The sequence below is a fragment of the Leuciscus leuciscus genome, assembly GCF_965113295.1.
Source record: "Leuciscus leuciscus genome assembly, chromosome: 10".
Taxonomy (NCBI): domain Eukaryota; kingdom Metazoa; phylum Chordata; class Actinopteri; order Cypriniformes; family Leuciscidae; genus Leuciscus; species Leuciscus leuciscus.
This window is the reverse complement of record NC_138734.1, coordinates 31,615,989-31,637,047: the sequence shown is the minus strand read 5'-3', so window position 1 is coordinate 31,637,047 and position 21,059 is coordinate 31,615,989. Positions and strand designations below refer to the sequence as shown.

At 35.8% G+C, this 21,059-nt stretch overlaps 1 long non-coding RNA gene across 1 annotated transcript in view; it reads right to left on the bottom strand.

Moving 5' to 3' along the window:
* The window catches only part of LOC309508264, a 96,425-nt gene that overhangs the window by 27,909 nt on the left and 47,457 nt on the right, over positions 1–21,059 (bottom strand). The window contains exon 4 of the long non-coding RNA XR_014209434.1: positions 1,811–2,008. This is a non-coding gene — a long non-coding RNA (uncharacterized lncRNA). The remainder of the gene's footprint in view (positions 1–1,810; positions 2,009–21,059) is intronic.

The window sequence follows — 21,059 nt, the reverse complement described above, 5'->3', positions numbered from 1 at the left end:
AAGTATTTTACCCTAACTTTCAGGAAAACTTGCAATAACACTGTTAATTTATATTTCATTTTATATATATAAAAAAAAAAAAATTAAAGTAACTTACTGAATGTTGGTGGTGTCTTCACTTGTTTGATCGTGCATTGTCCTTTCCTGGCCTTTGGAAAGTTCACTTTGAATAGTGGATGTCCTGTTGATACAGATACAGATACAGATAGCTTTATTAATCCCCAAAGGGCAATTCAGTTTCTACAGTACACCATCTAAACATACAACCATTCACACAGCCATAGCATGTAGTATATAACAAGGGTAACATGATAGGGTCCAGGTCCAAAGACAGTTTATAAATAAAAAGACATCAAAAGCAGAAAAAAGCTCCTAAAGTGCATAGTGCCAAGAACAGATCAGTCCATAATTATTTCTTTAGCTCAATATTTAACAGCATAATTGCTGAAGGAATAAATGATCTTCCATAACGGTTTGTCTTTCTAGGGGGCTGCAAGTAACGCCGACCTGATGGCATAAGAACAAATTCATCTCCCAGAATATGATGTTGGTTCATCAGACTTTTTACTTTTTGAAGAACACGTTTCTCCCAAAGAGAATTTAAGTCGCACATTTGGATTCCAATCATTTTGGAACAGACTTTCACAATATTATTTAAACAGTTTCGGTCCTTCACTGAAATATTACCAAACCAACAAATGAAAGAAAAAGTAAGAAGGCTCTCAATATAAGACAAATACACATTGCACAGTATAGATTTAGAAACCCCAAAGGAATTTATCCTGCGCAATAAATGTACTCTCTGCTGGGCCCGTTTGACCACTGATTCAGAGTTCCTTTCAAACTTCAGTTGAATCAAAAACCGTACCCAGATATTTATAATAATTTACCATCTCCACATCCTCGCCATGGATCCTGCATACTGAAGTATTTGTCCCTTTTTTTCTAAAATCGATAATGAGTTCCTTAGTTTCAAGAAGGCTGTCATCACACCACTTAACGAAATCAGGAAGTGCTCGTCCGTGATCTGACTCTGTGCCATGGAGGAGTGACAGCAGAGCAGTATCATCAGAAAATTGAACAAGAAAACTATCCTCTTTAAGAGACCTACTACAACTATCCGTGTATAAAATGAACAGTAGCGGGGAAAGTACACAGCCTTGTGGGGAACCTGTGATGGAGACTTGGGTTTTTAAAGTAACCCCATTTACTAAAACCCTCTGTGTCCTATCAGTCAGAAAATTTAAGAACAAGGCTAAAAGCTGATCGGGCAGATTAAAATAAGAAGCAAGCCTCTCAATCAAAATGAGAGGCTGCATTTTGTTAAAAGCTGATGAAAAGTCAGCAAATAAAAGCCTGGCATGAGATTGGGGTTTCTCCAAATGCTTCTAAAGTGTGTCCAAGATAAAAAGCTTAGCATCATCCACACCTTTATTCCTCTGATAGGCAAATTGAAGAGAATCAAGTTTGCCCTCGACCAAGATGAGAACCTCTTCTTTTAGGATTTTCTCAAGGTTTTTTACTACAAGGGAAGTAAGCGCCACAGGTCTGAAATCTTGTAATTCCCTAGCTCTATTGATTTTGGGGATAGGAATAACAATGGAAGATTTCCAAATAGTTGGGAGCTTGCAGTTATCAACACACATTTGAAAAAGATGGGAAAAAACACCACTGAGTTGTCCAGCACAGTGGTGTAATGTGTGACCATAGATAAGGTCCGGGCCTGAGGCTTTCCTCTTTTTTGTTTTCTTAAATAGAACCTCAACTTGTTCTTGAGATATTTTAATATCACTACATGGGGTCATCTAACAGTAATCAAGCGCTAGAAAGTGCTCATGAGAAGATTCTGAGTAAAACCATAATCACAGATAATCACAGAGCATATTTGCTAAAACCTGGCCGATTTTGGGTGAAAAAATCGGGTCTGTTGAAGACGTTTGACGGACTAGTAAGACACGTGTCAAGAGAGTTAAATCCAGAAAGGGGATTCAGCCAAACATGGGGTCATCTAACAGTAAACTAGACCATTTTTACACACCTATTTTCTGTAAAATGAGAAATAATTATGGAAGTGAAAGTGACGTGTATCAATGTGGGTTTGAAAGTAGAACAGTATTTAAATGACGATATTAAAGTTTTCGTCTGAGAAAGAATGTGAACGTAGTGCTAAAGAAAGTGAAAAGAACGTGTGAGTAAATGAGGGAGAAAAGAAAGTTAAAGGAAAGTTGATAGATGGAAGTCGTAAGAAGATTGAAGGTTAAAAGAAGGAAAGATTTAAGTCTTAAGGGAATCCTTTGAAGGAAAGATCTATAATAATATTCTTTTTTTATTTTTAAAAGTACTGTATTTTATTTTTCTAAACTGTTTTAATTATTCTTATTTCTTTTTATTATTTTAATCTCTTCTATGTAAAGCACTTTGAATTGCCATTGTGTATGAAATGTGCTATATAAATAAACTTGCCTTGCCTACATGGTGTCAAGGAGTTTTTCAACCTGGAGACATCATGCATGAAATCAGACTTTTCAAATAGTAAAAAAAAAGTATTAAAAGCATCAGGCAAACAGTCATCCTGAACACTGTTAAGGCTGATCTGCTGCTTGGGTTCATTACCACACTGATTAATCCCACGCCATGCTGACCTAAGGTCGCCATTTACATATTGTTTTTCTATTTTTTCCCTATACTTACTTTTGGCTTTTACTATTTCAGCCCTAACCTCTCTGGATACAGACTTTCTCTCCAATGAGTCACCAGTAAAGAAGATCTTTTTTTTCTTATTAATCACTGTTTTTAGATCTTTGGTAACCCATGGTTTATTGTTGGGGAAAGTGATAATGGTTTTGACTGGGATAACAGTATCCACACAAAAGGTAACATAGGACGAAACAGTGTCTGAAAGTTCATCAATATTGATGATGTTGCTTGTGCAAGACCAGCATTTTCATTGTAATGAAACGCAGCCAGGTATAGTCTGCATGTTACGTCAGAAACGAGGACACAATATGCAAGTAAAAGCTCTTTATTAATAGTCAATAGTGTTGATGATGATGAATTAATCCGGGTGATGCAGGCGGTGGCGCAGGGACTTTGATGGTCAGACACGGAGTGATGGATGAAGTGCAGCGTGCTCTGATGAGTGATGACTTGATCCAGACATGAAACGTAATCCAACAAGACGCGAAACCGGAACACAGGAACTCAAGACGGGACACGAGGCACGGGAACAGGATCAGACAACACAGAGACTTCATACAATGATCTGAGAAAGGAGATGAGAAAGTGGTGAGCATTTATAGGAGATGAGATGAGTGGCAGCTGGTGATGATGAGTGATTGCAGCTGGATACTGATCAACCGTAACGATCCGGACACACCCACACACGTAAACAACAAGGCACGAGACTAGAGAGAGACATTGGATCTATGAACCGTGACACTGCAAGTGCACAGACACAATTCAGGAAAATAGCCTATAGTGATGTAAAGTTATTTTAACAGCAGTTAAATGACCTGCACAACATTCCAAGAAATGGGAACGCCACATTTTTGGGGGCAAACCGTAGAATGACACTATGAAATGACTCCAAAGATGAAGTCTGGTGATGTGAACTTATGTGGTTTAAAATAATGATGGAGAAATAATGATTTACCATTATTTGGCTTGACGCCGGACGGATCTGGAGCAGGTGGTGATGATGGTTCAGGAACAGGATCTGCTGGAGGAATAAAAGGCTCTGAGTTTCTGTCAGGTTGGTGTTGGACTTCAGGCTTCGGGTCAAGTCTCGAGCTCAGAGCTCTCAGCAAGTATGTTATTTCCTATCCAAAACAAAGAGAATATGAACAAGTCAACTCATGAATGTTTTTTTAGAGCTAGAACAGAATTTAATTCTGTTTGGTTTACTGATTCTGTTATTTTCCTGTTTACTTCAGGGATGCAGCTTTAAAACAATCTGTATAGTATCAAGCGCTATATAAATGATATAGCTATATAGGTGATTTGACTATAACAAGAACATTACAATGAACACAAATTTGAAAATCTCACTACAAATAATCCAGAATTTAAGACAAAAGATAATAATCCTACTTTACCTGTTATACTGCCTCATCTGAATGAGTCTCCTAAACTTCTCCAATCTAGATCACAATCAATCCATTGATGTTGTAACATCTGCTCTAAGCTGGGGCGTTTAGTTGGATCCCTCGCTAGACACTGTCTAATCAGATCCCTGCAGTCTGTACACATTTTAATAAGGAGAGAGCTGGTTAGTCATGACCATGTGACCTGGCATTTTTGAAAACAGCGATGGCTTTCGCTATACGTTGAGCTATATATGAAAATTCTGATTTCAATGTTATCATCATTATTCACTCACGTTTGGATAAGTCGGGGTTTACAAATGTAACTTTGGCTCGTTTGACTTCCGTTACACTAACAAAAGGAAGACATTCGTTCGACAACTCGTACAGCAGCACTCCTAGAGACCAGACATTTGCTGGGACGGCGTGGAATCGAGGTTCTGTAAAGACTTCAGGTGGGCGGTATCCATTCATTCCTGTAAGAAAGACATTTGCACATTGTTGAGCTTTTTTTTTTCAAGCATCATCAAATAATTAGTAAGTCACTACCTTCAGGTTTCCACACTCCCAAAATGCTCACCCTCGTATGTGTTGCTCTCGCAGCCTTCACTACTAACTAGCTGACCGCAGCCAAAGTCTATCAGCTTGAGATGTAGCGTGTCTTTCTTCCACAGGAAATTTTTCGTATGAATGTCACTATGGAAAACCCCACAACGGATGCAGTGTTGCACTGCCCGCACAGCCTGTCTCATGATGACCCGTAAGAGACAGTCACTCAAAGGTTGACGATTCATTGAGTCCAGCAAGGTCTGGCAGGGCTCCGGATACTCCATAACCAGAGTGAATGATCTAGGATGTTCAAACCACTCGTGCAGTTGTATGACAAAGGGGCTTATGGGTTCTCGCTTTATCAGCAACAGCAGTGCCACTTCTGTAACGAGAGGTTCGGGATTCCCAGGCTAGAGAGAAGAAGCAGACAGAAGGTTAGCTGGGTAAAAATCTGAAGAAAACATCATTTTGAAATGTACTATTCTTTGATCTTTTTAGATGCGTTCAAAAGAGCCTTTTCAGCTCAAAGTTATTTGGTGCCTCTAGGCTTATTTGTTGATCACATTTATACCTAATGCTTCCTATGGGTGTATTAACTACAGTAATCTGCACTTAAACAACTCTATACACATTCAGGTTTTGGCCAACTTACAATATTAAGATAACGATTGTTGTCAATCTTGCGTAACTGCTTGATGGCAACCTGCAAAAAACAAACAAAAAAAACAGTTTCAATAACAGTAACAGTATTCAAGCATCTGGCCTTGTATTAAGTATTAAACCATTTGTAAATTGTTTTAAATGTGTTTTGATGCATGCAAGAGCAAAATGTTTGTACAATTCAGTAAGATTTACCCTTTTGCCATCAAATTTGCGTGTTCCCAGGAACACTCTGCCAAATCCTCCGGATCCAATTAACTTTTCCATGTTATAGAGAGACTCAAAGGACTCTGAAAAACAAACAGAAAAACATGAGACAATTATTAGCTTGCTAGATCCATTGTTTTATTTAAAAAATATCAGTGCTGGTCGAGCAACAGTAAATGTGATCGGACGTGTTAAAAACTTGACTCAGTTATGCATGAAATAGCAAAATCTCTCTCTGTAGACTTTGCACTGCCCAGCCTTATTTCAGTCTCACCTGTTGAGCTCTTGTTCACTGGAGAAGCCTCCACGGCACCCTGAACAGTTCGGCCAGTTGATGTCTCTGTTGGCTCGACAGGAACTTGACCCGGCAGCGGAGGACACAGAAACCCTTCGAGGCTGTCGGACCAGGAAGCTGAGGATGACGTGATGCCCGGAGAGGAATCTATGGAAACAGTTCCTGAGGATGGAACATTTCAGACATCAAAAACTGTTTGGTTTTTTTATAACTTTTTTTTATTATATTAATTATCAATGTCAGTGGTCACATCAAATTGTTACTTTGGTTTCACTTTATTTTGGTGACATTCTATAAGTCTATAAGAAACATTGCACCTGCATGTCTACTAACTCTCATTAAAGTATTAGTAGAGTATTAGTAGACTGGTAGGGTTAATGATAATGATGGAGAAATAATGATTTACCACTATTTGGCTTGACGTCGGAGTGATCTGCAGCAGGTGGTGATGATGTTTCAGGAACAGGATCTGCTGGAGGAATAAAAGGCTCCACAACAGTCACAGAATTACTGGAAGTGCTGCTGAAAACACCCATCGTATCCTCCCAGAACTTGAGAGAACGACCAGGTTCTGGAGCTTTTTCTGAAATGAAGAAAAAACAAATGAAAACAACTATTAGACCCATCTCTGACGTCAAATTAAGCAATGATTAGGGTTGGGTACCGAAACCCGGTTCCAATAGGGAACCGGTTCCGACGTAAACGGTAGTATCGAGACCGAATAAGAACGCAACTTTCGGTGCCTGACTTTTTTCACCGCCCCCTATAAAACATCTCGCGGCACCAATGATCCAATAACAAAACATCTGCAGTTAATTAAAATAATGATGGAGAAATAATGATTTACCATTATTTGGCTTGACGCCGGAGTGATCTGAAGCAGGTGACGATGGTTCAGGAATAAACGGCTCCACAACAGTCACAGCACCACTGGAAGACCTGCTGAAAACACCCTTCCTGAGCTTATGGAAACGACCAGGTTTCTTCATACGTTCTGGAGCTTTTTCTGGTCGAGAAAATAATATTATAATGGGGGAAATCATTTTAATATTCTGTAGAAACAAGCCTTATTTTGAGTGGAAAACAAGATAATACTGTTTAAAATAATGTTGGAGAAATAATGATTTACCATTATTTGGCTTGACACCAGAGTGATCTGGAGCAGGTGACGGAATGAAAGGCTCCACAACAGTCACAGCACCACAGGAACAGCAGCTGAAAACACCCTTCGTAGCCTTCCAGATCCTGAGGCAAAGACCAGGTCTCTCGCTATGTTCTGGAGCTTTTTCTGAAATGAAGAAAAAACAAATGAAAACAACTATTAGACCCATCTCTGACGTCAAATTAAGCAATGACATAACTTACATTTTACTATTCAAATCTTATCTGTAAAGTTACAGATCTAAAGTAATGGGAATTGTTCACGCTATCCACCTGACTTCTGCTTAATGCCTGCATAAATGTCCCAACATATTATTTCACAATAGTAATAGTAATTTCATTTCACTATTATCACGATTACGAGGGTGGAGCCTGGTGATTCCGATTCAACGCTAAAGTTATTTTTCTTATTTTATCTGATCTTTAATTAAAAAGAAAACATACATTTCCAGGCTTCATTTGGCCAACTCTGGCACATGTGGCTCAGTTCTTGTAATGGTAAAGATCATATGGGCCATATCTAAATATTGATATATTTTATTAAACACTGACATTTATTAAATGCATAGCAATGTCTTATTTATGACATAACTGACTCTGTAATACTCGGCACGACAGCCATTTTGACAATTTTGCATGTTTTTGACAATTCAAGAGAAATAAGTGGTGAAATTGAATTCTTTTCTGGATCGTATGCTGTCTGTGAAGCGGCATTCTGTGCGTGTGTTTCGGGTGTGTGTCAGACAGCCATCGAGCTCATGCCTTATTGAGAACGTTTTGCTAACATTCCCATTCAATTAAGAAAACATTATTTCTAAATGTTCTCTGAACGTTCAAAACGTCCAGTTTTTTCAACGTTTCAAAAATGTTTTATCTTGGTTAAAGGAACATTCTATTTTATAATTTTATAATCCATTGTTTTATTTTAAAAATGTCAGTGCTGGTCGAGAAAATAATATTATAATGGGGGAAATAATTTTAATATTCTGTAAAAACAAGCCTTATTTTGAGTGGAAAACAAGATAATACTGTTTAAAATAATGTTGGAGAAATAATGATTTACCATTATTTGGCTTGACACCGGAGTGATCTGCAGCAGGTGACGATGGTTCAGGAATGAAAGGCTCCACAACAGTCACAGCACCACAGAAACAGCAGCTGAAAACACCCTTCGTAGCCTTCCAGATCCTGAGGCAAAGTCTCTCCCTATGTTCTGGAGCTTTTTCTGAAATGAAGAAAAAACGAATGAAAACAACTATTAGACCCATCTCTGACATCAAATTAACCAATGACATAACTTACATTTTACTATTCAAATCTTAATAGTAAAATGCTCCTCCCAACAGACATTCAGTTGCCTATAAGTAAAATTGCACCTACATGTCTACTAACTCTCATTAGAGTATTAATAGACTGGTAGGGTTAGAATAAGTTGACATGTAGTTGAAAAGTTACTTGTTGTCAGTAGAGTGTCTGTTGGTGGAGCATTACAATAAAGAGTTTGCAGATATTAAGGAGAGAGTCTACTGATATACTCTAATGAGAGTTAGTCGACATGTAGTTGCAAAGTTACTTATAGTCGACAGATTGGTCAAAAGGGACCATCAAAATAAAGTGTTACCGTACTTTAGTTGGTTTAGTTGACAAATCAGCCATTGAAAATAGAAATAGAAACTAAGCCATTACATCTTTATTAAAAGCCTATTCTGACCTCTGCGAGAGTGTTTAGATGAAGTGGACGGACGTCCAACATCTGGGTTCTGCTTCGCCGTCGCCCCGTGAGCCTGACCTGTGGACACAGAAACAGAAAACTTAGAAGACAGAGAAGGTAAATATCCAGGACGATCCTGGCTCTGGATCTGGATCGGGTCTGGCAGCGGCAGATGTGGACAGTAACAAAGTACAGTTATTTGAGTACTGTACTTAAGTACACTTTTTGAGTATCTGTACTTTACTTGAGTATTATTTTTTCTGGAAACATTTTACTTTAACTTCACTACATTTGAAAGACAAATATCATTCTTTTTACTCCACTAACGTTACATTTCTGTCAAGGTCCTTGAGTAGAAAGTAGTTGGATTCTGACATCAATCTGACTTTCATTTTCAATGTTGGGTTTGGTCTTCTAAATGCTCATTTTGTCATTGTTTTGGAGCACACTAGCTTATAACAGTGGCTGACATATTCATCCTAAAAGCCACATTTTTTTAAATAGGGCACTATTTGAGGGAACAGCCGAAACTATTGAGGACGTTATTGAGAGCACTTATTCAATCTCACATTCAATCCCACTACAGGAACTGTGTTCTAGAAATAAATTTCATATTGATATGAGGGTGGGTAGGTAGGCAGGCATAGATTCAGAGGCATAATGTACTATACGTATTACAAACAATAATAAAACAATGCATTGACATTTACTTTTTACTTTTGATACTTAAGTACTTTTAAAAACAAGTAGGCCTACTTCTGTACTTTTACTCAAGTAAAAATCAGTCTTTTCCACTTTTACTTGTAACTGAGTAATATTTGACCAGAAGTATCTGTAACTTACTTTCACTCAAGTAAGGAAATTGTGTAACTTACTTTGTCCATCTCTGGGCAGCGGATCCTGATCACGGTCATCAGAATCGGGCCTCCAAACCTCCTGACCAGCCGTCTGACCGAAAGCAGCTCTCCTGGATCTGGAGTGCTCTAAGGATGGAATATTTCACATATCACATAACGTTAGTTTAATCATAATAATCAATAATCAATGTCTGTGGTCAATTACAGATTTTTACTTCAGTTAAGTTACTCAAATTCAATTCAAGTTTATTTCACATGCAATGAATCAAATAAATGGGAGCAAATGGGATCTGTCAGTCATTGTACAACACACCATAACAAATAAATGAAAAATTAAAGCACTCACTTCCTCTTTCACCCATCATGTGGTTACGACGAGCCATCGCCAACCTCCTCCAAACTGCAATAAAATCGGTAAAAAAAACAAACAAGACAACACAACACAATACAATAGAAATCTACTCAGAAATAACGTTAACGTTAAGTTACTCCTCTGAAAAAAAAATATCAAACAAAAGTATTATCAGAAAATTAAATGATGCTTTCAAAAAGGATATATCCTCCGATGTCCTTCAAGAATATAACGTTAAGTCTCCTCTCAGAAATCCAAAAAACAGGTTAAAAGTCTCAAGTTTCGCTCAGCAAAAGTCAGTCTGTCAATTCGCCTCGTCTCTCAACCAACAGACAGCGGTCGATCGCGGAGTAGCTAGATATATGCAGATTGTTCAGATTCATAAAATGCGTCGCTATTAGCAACTAAAATTCGAATCACGCATGCACGCGCACATCGACTCTGATTTATTAAATAATTGCAACCTTAATGTTGACGTTTTGTTTAATATGATATTCATTCTTTCAGACCAGTTTTATTATTAAAACCCGTGGAAAATGCGCGCAAAAACATCATATAAATCGGACATCATATAAATTAATAATTAAATTGGCCCTTTTCCGCATATATATCAAGGCCAATCAGCTTTCAGTATCACTAATACGCCATCTAACCGTAGTGGTGAAGAAATCCAAATTATTTTTGAATTCTCTATTAAAATTGTTCACAATTGCTACCCAGTTAACTATAAACGTGCTAAATTTGCTCTGCAAGTGAAAGTCGTCTTGTGGTGCCATCTTATATATTTGTTTATAATATTCATTATCAATGTCAGTGGTCTGGTCACTTCAAATTGTTACTTTGGTTTCACTTTATTTTGGTCCATTTAAAAAACAGCCTAAGCGAATGTTATATTTTTTTATTTTTCTGATTCATCACATTACAATAAAATCAACTGTATTTAGATGGGAAAATGATTCTCATCTGTTTCATTTCATTAGCCTCCAGATTTGCTTAAAAAAATGTTTTGAAAGTATTGAATATTGAAAGTATTGATTTTAGAAATGTATCTTATTACGTACGGTATACATAACATATTGTGCTTTTTATTTATTTAGTTAAATTACAAACATTTCAAGTACAATGTAACAAAAAACTAAATGAATACAAGGCACTGTAAATACAATTCAAAATGTATTAATAACAACAACAACTAAAGTATAAATGTACATAATAATAATAAAATAAATAATAAATACAGAAATGAAAGTTTATAATATCAGGGCAGTTATATATGTATTTGAAAAGCTTTAAAATTTGTATTGTTTTTATAAGCTTTTTGTTTTGTGATCTCATGTTTAAAAGATATTCTAAGTATATTGTGAGATCAGTGTTATAAAAGGTAATATAGGAGGGTTTCTTTTGAGTTATTTTTGTCTAATGAATATAAAACTTATTATAATTAAAAGATTAATGATATAATTTAGTTTTTCAGAAAGAGAATTCACAAATCTAATGACTAGGCAATTTTAAATCCTATTAAAATAATAGGATTTTTTATTATTAAAATAATAGGATTTACACAGATTAATTCCATTGGCTGGTCCAGCAACCAATCGCATTGCATCTCGCGTGGGCCGAGGGTCCGTATCTGCTTTACTTTTCGAAATGGATGATCCCCATGGAGGGAGAACCTGGATTTGTAAAGTTGGGACGGTTGTTTTATTCTCAACGATATGAAAAGTGTTGCCACTCCCATTTATTGCACATTTCCCCCCGAAATTATATTGCACGACCCGTAAATATGCAGGCAAACGCGGTTGCCTACTATATAAGTCGAGCCAATAGTGCGGCAAGATACTGAAATAGGATTATTATTAACCAATCAGATCGGACACATAGACATAATAAATACATAGACGCCCTATTGGCCGCTTTGGAACGTTGCTGCGATACGTCATCGCGTCCGCCATTTTGCGGAGGGCAAGACTGCGCTGTAATCTTCTTAGGCCCTGTCCCAAATGGCACACTCCGGACTTGTGGACTTCCTCAGAGTCCACACTTTGGTGACGTCATGTAGTGCAGACCTATAGGGCCCTTGGCGCGAGTCCACGAGGGCGCATTGAGAGGTATTTTTGGGACAGCTCGATCGGCATGCCGGAAATAACGGTCTGGTTGTTGTTTGACAGGAGAAATCACATTTTTGCGCTCCGATCTGCATGTCCACTACACAGCCTAATTTTACAGTTCTATATTTTGATATTATGCATATCACCTGGGCATTAGACAATAGATAAATCATGCTTATTTAAATGATGTATACAGTTGTACATAATAATACATAATGTTCCATTTGAACTAAGATTACAATTTTAAAACATAATTTAAACATATTTTTTTCAATTTACAGGTTTCAATATTCATACTATGTTTACATATGACTCAGTAAAGCCCTGCCATTCGGTTCTATTTATTTAATGAATCATAATGCGATCGTATTATTAAACACGCTATTATTATGTTTGAGACATCAACCACTGGTCGATGACCATAATGTTTGTATAAACTGTAGGTAACAACTGGTAAAATGTACATTTAGGTCATAAAAACAGTAATATTTTCTTCACAGCCATGTCAACAATTATCCGTGAGTGAAATCTCCTCCCATCTGTTGTCTGATTGGCCTTTCGCAAGGATTCCTGGGTAGTTAAAGTGCGTGGAGCCTGCATCTATGCGGGCTTCGCGGAAGACCGCTTCAAGGGTACAAAGGGGGCGCTGCTGAGCACACTTCAGAGCGGTAAAATGCTGAATGGGACGGCCTACGGACTCGTAGACTCAGCGAGCACGCGCAATTCAAGTCCACGAGACCGAAAGTCCGCATGAAGTGCGCCTGTCTATGGTTTTCCTTATATAGTTGTATTGAGGATTGAGGAAGTGGCATGTCTCTTATATAAATTGTCTCTGGGTAAACTTACAAATTACATATAAATAATATAGCTATTTTGACGTCAAAATGGCCGCTGACCCCTGAACTTTTGGGTGACAACTGGGCTGCGTTCAGCCCCGACAAAACGTTGCACAACGTTTTTTAAACAGAAACGGTGATAGCCGGGGAAAGACAAACGGCAATTAGACAATTTAAGACCGATTACATTATTAAATACAGACTATAAAATATTTTCAGGATCCATTGCATCTAGACTTAAAAAAGGGATAGCAGACATAATAAGTGAGACACAGTCAGGCTTTATAAAAGGAAGAGTCATTCATAATAATATAAGACTTGTTATGGATTTATTAGACTATAGTGATTTAATTGATGATGATGGTTTTATACTCTTCCTTGATTTTTATAAGGCCTTTGACTCTGTTGAGCATGAATTTATTTTAGAAACACTTCATTATTTTGGTTTTGGCGACAAATTCATAGATACTATACATATGCTTTATTCTGATATACATAGCTGTGTGTCTTTGGGACACGGGACTTGTAAAATATTTAATATTGGTAGAGGAATAAGGCAAGGATGTGGAAGCTCTCCCTTGTTGTTTATAATGGTTGCAGAAATTCTGTCTATTTTAATTAAGAACAGCGTGATTGAAGGTCTGAAGTTGATGGGCAAACAAATAATTATAAGTCAGTTGGCTGACGATACAACTTTGTTTCTTAAAAATGAGCTCCAAATTCCCATAGCATTACAAGCTATCAATATTTTCGCAAAAGCCTCCGGACTTCAGTTAAATTTAAATAAATGTGAATTATTGCCATTAAAAGACCAATCCATGCAATCATTATATAACATAAAGGTAAAAAAAGAAGTCAAATACTTGGGTATTGTGGTGACTAAAGACAAAACAATTTCTGAAAAACGAAACATAAAAGACAATGTTGATAATTGTAAAACATATCTAAATAGATGGCTACAAAGAGATCTCTCCATTTTTGGCAGAATATGGTTAACTAAAATGGACAGTTTATCTAGATTAATATATCCAGCTTACTCCCTTCCAATAGCACCCCAAATAGTTAAAACTATCAACAAACTAAATTTCAATTTTATATGGCGGAATAAATGTCATTATATAGCCAAGCAGGATTTAATTAGAACTTATGAGGATGGAGGTGGTAATGCAATAGATTTTGATTGTATGAATGGTATGTTGAAAATTAGATGGTTAAAAAACTATATTCAAAATCAAAATTCATTGTGGTCTTATATTCCCAATCGGATTTTTGAAAAAGTAGGCGGCATTAGTTTTCTTCTAAAATGTGATTTTGATTTTAAGAAACTTCCTATAAAACTGTCAGATTTTCACCAACAGGTCCTTCTGTATTGGAAATTAATATTCAAGCATAATTTCACACCACACAATACACCTATTTGGAATAATAGGTATATTTTAGTAAATAGAAAATCTCTTTTTATTCCAGAATGGTTCTCTAAAGGTGGTTGGGCTATTGCCCACTTCATGGATGTGGAAGGAAATGTTTTACAACATGTGGAATTCTGTGACAAATTTCAAATTAGATGTACCCAAAAGAAGTTTAAACAGATTGTGAAAGCTCTCCCATTATCACTTGTAGCTATGATTAAGCAGGATATAATATACTCAAAAATCATTCCTACCCTAAGACAACTTTGTATTAATGGTATTAATTTTCAGAATTACAAATGTAACAACAAGTTCATAAGAAACTGTTTACTTAACTGCCAAACAAGCTCTCTCAAAAGAGATTATATTCTCAAAGATTTAAGACAATAAGAAAGATTAGATGTAGATTAGAGACAATAAGAAAGATTAGATGTAAATATTTAACATTTCCTGTCCCGCCAAAGATGAAAGAAATGCAGTTTAAAATTATGAATAAAATTTATCCAACTAATGATTTCTTAAAACAGAGGTTTAAAATGGATGTAGGAAACTGTAGTTTTTGTGATAATGAACCCGAAGATTTGGATCATCTTTTTTGTTTGTGCGAAGTTGTACAAAGGTTTTGGCTGGACCTTATACAATTGCTTGTATCCAAAGGAATTCAGATAGTGAATCTAACAATTAATGATATAAAATTTGGTATTTTTCGCAATGATCATAATGATTTTGGCATTAACAATGTAATTCTGTTAAGTAAACATTTCATACATAAATGTCGTTTTTTTAAGATAAATCCTAACATTACTTATTGGAGGAATGAGTTGAAACTTTTTTATAAGTCTTTATTATTGATTAATAACAAGAATGCAGTGAAACTGGCTTCTTTTATAAACATTCTTATTGAATAATTGCCCTTTTGTTTTATTTTCTTTTGAATGTGTAATGTAAATATCTTGCCCCATGTTCTTCTGTTCTTTTATGTATGTATCTTCTAAGACATTCACTGTAGGTTCGTAGTAAGATTTTTCATTGTACCTGATTTGTTTGTATTTGTTGTGCTAAAATAAATAAATAAATAAATAAAAAAAAACTTTAAAAAAATTACATTTATCAACCAAAAAAAAAAAAAAAAAAAAAAAAAAAAAACAGAAACGGTGATGCGTTGAACACACTGTTCTGATGACGCAAGAGTTGCAACTATGGCAGCTGAGAAGGCCATTCTTTGTGTTCTTTGTGAAGAATTTTCAGAGCCTGATGAAGTCGGTATAAATATGTGTTTAATACTACAAAATATGCCCGATGTTACAGTTACTGCACTTGCCGCCCAGAACAAAAGAGAACATCCCAATCGAGTGAAAGGATTGCTGAAACTGAAATGGAAGCACACATCTTACCTAATTCAGACTAAAACACATCTATTTAGCCTCACAGATACTTTATTTGTAGTTCATACTGTTTTAATACCCTGTATTTTCTTTCGCATTTTATACCAATACACTTGCAATGAAGCTAAAAATATAAACAACTACATCATTTTGTTGATATCCTATATTTTTTACAATAAAACTTTCAACAAACATGTCTTCTAATATCCTCAGTTGTTGCGTATACCGAGCTGCATCGAACACATTTGTAAATTACTTTCCTTGAACCCATTGTGCGAGTTCACTTTAATACCGTGTGCTTTATATACATGTTGCTGCTGATTGGACTGCAGTTCTGACACACCCACCAAACAAGAGAAAACGTATCTCAAACCCCGTTGCACACCGGTGCACGCCGTTTCCAGGAAACATGACGTTCAACCCGTAAACCGTAGCAAAACGTTGCGCACCGTTTTGAACTTGAACATGCCCCTGATTTTATTTTATTTTTATTATTTGATTGCATTTTAACAAGAACAAAACATAATTTACATACAAGAGTACATATAACCATACATGTCAGGAGTAAAGAAAAGAAAAAAGAAAAAAAAAAATAGCCAAAAGAAAAAAGAAAAAAACACCTGTACCTGTCAAACAGCTGTGTAGTTTTCCTAGCTTTTAGGTTTTTACTTTTGGATATTGTTTCTAAATATATTTTAACATTGTTCAATTTTAAAATGTTCAAAATGTGGTAGTTTTCCATTCCATTTGACTTTATGAATATAGTAACGGGCAATTATAACAATTCAATCTAAAATAAACAAAATATTTGTATCACCCTCAAATGAAAAACATTTTAACATAACATCAATTTCTTCAAAGTTAACAAGAGTCATAACTTTTCTTTGCAAGTAATTACTGAGTTCTTTCCAAAACATTTGGGTCTTGGGACATTGGAGACCATTGGGTCCCTCCATTGGGTCCATGAGGGTAATGATTGTTTGTGGAAACTTGCAAGTTTAATGGGTATTTTGTTAACATCATAATCACATTTCAGTATAAATTCTATACCACCTACTTTTTGAAATATAAAATTAGGTACTGTATACCATATACTTTGTTTATTTTATTTTTTAATAATTTTGGAGCCATTTTATTTTAAATATCGTGTTAGAGGTCTTAAAATCCAAAGCATTCAATCCTCCTTCAATTTTTGACCTACAAATATTTTCTTTTTTAATATAATGTGATTTGTTCTTCCAAATAAATGTAAAGAGTTTGGTGTCTATCATTTTAATTAATGAGGGGGGGACATCTAACACTTGAGGAGCATAAACCAACCTGGATAAACCCTCAGCTTTAACCAATAACACACGACCAGTGAAAGAGAGATCTCTCATCAGCCAAGAATTCAGTTTCTTTTACAAATGATTGAATGATGGGAGTGAAGTTTAACTCATTCCTGACTTCCTTATTTTTTGAAATCTTAATACCCAAATATTTGATAACTTTTTGCACGGGAATTAATTGCTTTTTCAACTTCAGTCTCTTAAGAAAAGAGTAGTGTCATCAGCTAATTGTGTGCATTTAATTTCTGTATCTCCTATTGTAAAACCGCGAAAAATGTCTTTCTTAATATGAATGGCCATAATTTGTGTAACCAACAAAAAAAGTAATGGACTAATAGGGCAGGTATTCATATGTCGAATACCCCTTTTAATTTCGAATCTATGAGAAGTTCCATATGCCAATTGTACAGAGCTGGGAATCTTATTATATAGGGTTCTGATTACTTTTTGAAATTTGTCCCCAAAACCGAAGAATTTAAGAGTTTTAAAAAATAAAGTCATGTTAAATTGCAGGGTTGTGGACTCGATTCGCTTGACTTGGACTTGACTTGGACTCGAGTCCCAAATTTGATGACTTGCGACTCGACTTGCCATAATCAAAGATGACTTGCGACTCGACTTAGACTTTGACAACAATGACTCGCGACTTGACTCGGACTTGAGCCCTGTGTGAGTGACTTGGAAAGACTTGACCTACCTTCTAAAACCACAGATCAGAGTTGTAATAATCACTGTAGTATAGCACTGTATCTCACTGACGCATGATCACAGCGCTGATCAGCGCTGCTTTCGCACGTTTGGCACTGAGCCAGAGAGCTCTCTGCACTGCACTGTGTGTCAGTTGTCATTTATCACACGTTCAGACAGTTTTCAACCAAATAATGTCTTTTTTTTTCTTTTTCAGGCATTTAAATACACAAGTACTATAGCGAACCATTTATAATTTGAGGGGAAAAACACACACTGATGTCCAAGTAAGCGGGCTTTGAAAAATCATCTATTTAGTTTACAGAACATGCATTGCTGGAATATAATTTACCATAAAAATGTGAAACATATTTTGAAATAATAATAGGGTCCTGTGTTTCATGGCCATTAATATTAAGCTTTCTAATAGATGTATACTCTCCATTTCTTTTCTCCAAATTATAAAAGTATCTGGAATTAGTTTCCCCTTCCTCTAACCAACGTCTTCGTGATCTAACAAATGTTCCTTTTGCCTTGATTATATATAATTTATCTAACTCAGCCTGCAGATTCATTAACAAATTAGAATTCCCATCAGTATTATTAGTGATGTTACAAATAGCTCTAATAATTTCCTCTTCCTTTGACTTATTAGACTTTGCAACTTCTTTGCCTTTATCAATTGCACTAAGTCTAATTTGAAACTTCATAAGCTCCCAATTTTTACAGTATAAATTTGTTCGCTAAGCTTGATTCCAATATGTTTGTATTATCTTCTTAATTTCATGTGGAAAACTATCAATTTCCAATAATCTATTATTAAGTTTCCAATAAGTCTAAGAGCCTTTATATGAAGTTTCATTATTCCCTTTGATGCAAAGATAAATCATTTTGTGATCAGACAATATCGATGGTTCAATTGATACTCTGTTTGTAATTTGTTCAAATGAATTAGAAATGAACCAAAGATCGATTCTTGACTGTTAAGATTTATCCCTATTACCCCATGTGTACTCTTTCAAATGTGGGTGTTTATATCTCCATATATCAATTACCCCTACATTTTCACAAAATACAGATAGCTCTGAATCACCTGTAGATGGTCCAATTGGAATAGGAATTCTATCCATCTTAACATCTGGGACAATATTAAAGTCCCCACCTAGAATTATTTCAATATCATGGAATCTTTTTCTTTCTTAATCTCATTTTCAATATCAGAGAACAAATCAACATTATATTTTGTAATATTTGAAGCATATACAGTAGGCCTACCTAACAAAAAAAAATTCCCATCAATGGATATCGTTAGAATTATCCACCTACCCAATGTGAACTTTGCTATAAACAATTTTACCTTTAAATGAACCCTTTAAAATTGCAACTCCTGCTGAGTGATTACTTCCAAAAGAATGCCAAATTTCGCTGCCCCATTGAAACTTCCAAAAATTCACATCTGAAGAACAAGCATGAGTCTCTTGTAAAAAAATTAAAATCTACATTAAATCTCTTGCAATACAAAAAAACAGCCTTTCGTTTAGTTAAATCTTGAATACCCCTAACATTAAAGGAACAAAACGATAACGACATGAACTTTTAACAATCACAATTACAGAAGAAATAAAGAAAAACTCTTAAAGGGTTAGTTCACCCAAAAATGAAAATTCTGTCAGTAATTACTCACCCTCGTGTTGTTCCAACCCCGTAAGACCTTCGTTCATTTTCGGAACACAAATTAAGATATTTTTGATTAAATCTGAGAGCTGGATCACTTCTCCATAGGCTTCTAAGTGATTGAAACTTGCTGGCCCAGAAAATGCTTTTCTTTAAAATTCTTTAGGCTTCTCACTCTTTTTGACAAATTAATTTACATGATTTTTACAAATATTTTTGCTCTCAAAGATAAATTTCTACCCAGTAAAATGATTTGGATATTTATATGAATTATAGAAATGTCCATGTCTTTATATTTTATTATTATTTTAAATAGGTTTGCTGAGACCCTAGTGAATTTCCTATTAAAAGTTTTTATTCAGTAGGCTAATAATCACAAATGACAGGAAAGTTAATTTCCTGTCATTTGTGATTATTACTGAATAAAAACTTTTACAAATATTTTTGCGCACAAAGAGCATTTTCTACCCAATAAAATATTTTAGGGATCAATTAGAAAAAAATATTTTCGTATTCAGTTTATATTTTCTTTGAATGTTTTTCTAATTCAAAAAAATATATTTTTTATTTTATTTTAGGTATAGTAATCAGGGGAAGAGGAAAAATTGTTTAAAATTTTTTGTTGTTGTTGTTGTTGATTATTTTAAAACTTGTTTTGTCTCATTTGAAACCCTTGGAAGTTTTCTGAGGCTCCATAATGACCCCCTTGTTGAAGCTATATAGAAATACCAGAAGTTATAATTTAATTTAAGTAAAGTAAAAATGGCTTTACAAACAGTTCACACACTCATTCTGCTTGTGTTTCATCAATAAGGCATATTTTACGCTCCCACACCGGCCAGCTCCACCGAGTCCCTCAGCCAACTGCACGGGCTCCTGCTCCGGCCCGTCCCGACGGAGTCGCCCATGCGCCGCAGCTCCTCTAGCGATACCATGAGCACCTTCAAACCCGCCGTGGCCCCGCGCATGGGGGTGCAGCTCAAGCCCCCTGCCCTGCGGCCCAAACCCATGGTGGCGATACCCAAGACGGGAGCGGCGCAGCATCCGGCGCCCCCTCCACAGGATCCACTGGACAAATCCTGCACCATGTGATGAACTGTGTGCATTCAGAGCGACAGTGAGGAAACAATGTAAAATTAGGACCATTGCAGTCAGAGCCAGGTTTTTAGTGGATGGATTTCAATGCCATTGAACATTTCGCAACATTTCATTCGCTTTAGAGAGTGGACTAAAGCAAATATAAGTAGGCTAACTAAAGATACTAGAAATGGTCAGCATTAATGAGGTGTTAGTTTAAAACAGTGTGTGTATAGAATTCCAACACTATTTTAGGGTTTATTAATAAACTAGAATAACGTCGGTTACTAAGCATGGTTCAGAAGAGTTACTTAAACAGGTGTTTACTATTTCAGAGTTACATTTTCTCTCATGACCTGTTTAGTGAATTCAAACGGACATTCTTAAATATATTCGAAAGACACCTGCGACTAACAGAAAGCTATTTATGTGTATCCAAAAACTGTTTGCATGCTTGTCCGACACCTTATTTGTTTCCGCAATACTCTGTGTGAATAGATTCAATGATATTAAAGAAAGCAACAAATCACTACAGCTTCCTATATTCTTAGGGTGACTTTTTAAATATCAGCTGTTTACATCCACTAGAAAAACTGTTAAATGTGAATTATACAGAAACTAAGCAGGGTCTTTGGTTTCTCTGTTTACAGCATAAGGATTGTGGGAAATGTGTCTTTACAT